Consider the following 2,673-nt stretch of genomic DNA (forward strand, 5'->3'; position numbering starts at 1 on the left):
TCAAGCGTGTCCTCGGGTCTGCTCCAGGGGAATCCACGGCAGTCGTCTGCAGCCTCATCCGCTTGATGCGTTAGGGGCTGGTTGTCGGACGGTGCCGTTTTACCACGATATCGAGGTGTGTTCCGTGTCGTCCTCGGGCGATTCAGATGCGAAAGCGCCGAAGACGCGGGCGTGACCCGTCGTCTGGCGGCTTTGCAGTCTCGGCTCCGTTGCTAGTTCCGGCCGGTCCACCGACAGTGCAGCGGGCTTGGGCAACCCGCACGGCGCGACCGAGTCGATGCAACGAAAAAGAGCGAGCATGAACGTGCTTCTTGCCGCACGGCTCCCACTCGTCTTTCGGGAAGGTTGTGCCGTAGCGAGCTCGAACGCCGTCATCTCGGAGTGCAAAATAAGCGTGTTGGGGCGCCTGAAGGTGGCCTCCGCCGCACACAGACTGCGTCCGGCCCGCCGAGGGCGAGGACGGACGCGCAGTCGAACGATTACCTGGTTGATCCTGCCAGTAATCATATGCTTGTCTCAAAGATTAAGCCATGCATGTCTAAGTACATGCCGAAATAAGGCGAAACCGCGAATGGCTCATTAAATCAGTTATGGTTCCTTAGATCGTTTCTTCCTACTTGGATAACTGTGGCAATTCTAGAGCTAATACATGCAGTGAGCCTGGAGCCCTTTGGGTAACGGGTGCTTTTATTAGACCAAGATCGATCGGGTTTCGGCCCGTATTGTGTGGTGACTCTGGATAACTTTGTGCTGATCGCATGGCCACGAGCCGGCGACGTTTCTTTCAAGTGTCTGCCTTATCAACTTTCGATGGTAGGTTACTTGCTTACCATGGTTGTTACGGGTAACGGAGAATCAGGGTTCGATTCCGGAGAGGGAGCCTGAGAAACGGCTACCACATCCAAGGAAGGCAGCAGGCGCGCAAATTACCCACTCCCGGCACGGGGAGGTAGTGACGAAAAATAACAATACGGGACTCTTTTGAGGCCCCGTAATTGAAATGAGTACACTCTAAATCCTTTAACGAGGATCAATTGGAGGGCAAGTCTGGTGCCAGCAGCCGCGGTAATTCCAGCTCCAATAGCGTATACTAAAGCTGCTGCGGTTAAAAAGCTCGTAGTTGGATCTCAGTTCCAGACGAGTAGTGCATCTACCCGATGCGACGGCTCGGACTGAACATCATGCCGGTTCTTTCTTGGTGCACTTCATTGTGTGCCTCGAGATGGCCGGTGCTTTTACTTTGAAAAAATTAGAGTGCTCAACGCAGGCGAGTCGCCTGAATAAACTTGCATGGAATAATAGAACAAGACCTCGTTTCTGTTCTGTTGGTTTTTGAATACGAGGTAATGATTAAGAGGGACGGACGGGGGCATTCGTATTGCGGCGCTAGAGGTGAAATTCTTGGACCGTCGCAAGACGAACTACTGCGAAAGCATTTGCCAAGAATGTTTTCATTGATCAAGAACGAAAGTCAGAGGTTCGAAGGCGATCAGATACCGCCCTAGTTCTGACCATAAACGATGCCAACCAGCGATCCGCCTGAGTTACTCAAATGACTCGGCGGGCAGCTTCCGGGAAACCAAAGTATTTGGGTTCCGGGGGAAGTATGGTTGCAAAGCTGAAACTTAAAGGAATTGACGGAAGGGCACCACCAGGAGTGGAGCCTGCGGCTTAATTTGACTCAACACGGGAAAACTTACCCGGCCCGGACACTGGGAGGATTGACAGATTGAGAGCTCTTTCTTGATTCGGTGGATGGTGGTGCATGGCCGTTCTTAGTTGGTGGAGCGATTTGTCTGGTTAATTCCGATAACGAACGAGACTCTAGCCTATTAAATAGGTGCGGGGTTCCCAGCACCTTACAACCTTCTTAGAGGGACAAGCGGCTCCTAGCCGCACGAAACAGAGCAATAACAGGTCTGTGATGCCCTTAGATGTCCGGGGCCGCACGCGCGCTACACTGAAGGAAGCAGCGTGTCTTTATCCCTGTCTGAAAAGACTGGGTAACCCGTGGAACTTCTTTCGTGATTGGATAGGGGCTTGCAATTGTTCCCCTTGAACGAGGAATTCCCAGTAAGCGCGAGTCATAAGCTCGCGTTGATTACGTCCCTGCCCTTTGTACACACCGCCCGTCGCTACTACCGATTGAATGATTTAGTGAGGTCTTCGGACCGATGTCCGGCGCGGCCTTTCGGTTGCGCCGGTCTGTTGGAAAGATGACCAAACTTGATCATTTAGAGGAAGTAAAAGTCGTAACAAGGTTTCCGTAGGTGAACCTGCGGAAGGATCATTAACGGATTGTGAAGGGTGAGCGCCTCAGCTGCGTCTGCGCCCGACACTTTCTGCCGCTGACCCCGTTTGGACGCGGGGTCGGCTTTTCCCCACGGGGCTGCCTGAATGTGGAGCGGCACCCCGTGACAAATTGTTGCGCCCAGCGGACGCCAACACCGCGACCTTGGACGGTCGGCCAGGTGGCGGACGCGGGTACAAACGGCGCAACGCACTCATAGGTCGGCTTTCGACCCGCCACTGCACCGTGGCTCGAAGCGCTCGAAATGCGCGACCCGACCGCTGCGGGACCGCCTAGTACTGTAAACAGGAGCGGCGGAGCGCGAACGGCGAGTCGTGGTTACGTCGGTAGAAGGCGAGGCTGCGCGTTCCCGAAACGCCAGC

At 54.4% G+C, this 2,673-nt stretch overlaps 1 non-coding gene across 1 annotated transcript; it reads left to right on the plus strand.

Moving 5' to 3' along the window:
- Positions 1–480: 480 nt before the first annotated feature.
- LOC142795889 (small subunit ribosomal RNA) lies at positions 481–2,293 on the plus strand. Its single transcript, XR_012893385.1, has one exon. It is a non-coding gene; the product is annotated as a small subunit ribosomal RNA (ribosomal RNA).
- The last annotated feature ends 380 nt before the right edge of the window (positions 2,294–2,673 follow it).

Source organism: Rhipicephalus microplus, unplaced genomic scaffold, assembly GCF_043290135.1.
Source record: "Rhipicephalus microplus isolate Deutch F79 unplaced genomic scaffold, USDA_Rmic scaffold_933, whole genome shotgun sequence".
NCBI lineage: Eukaryota > Metazoa > Arthropoda > Arachnida > Ixodida > Ixodidae > Rhipicephalus > Rhipicephalus microplus.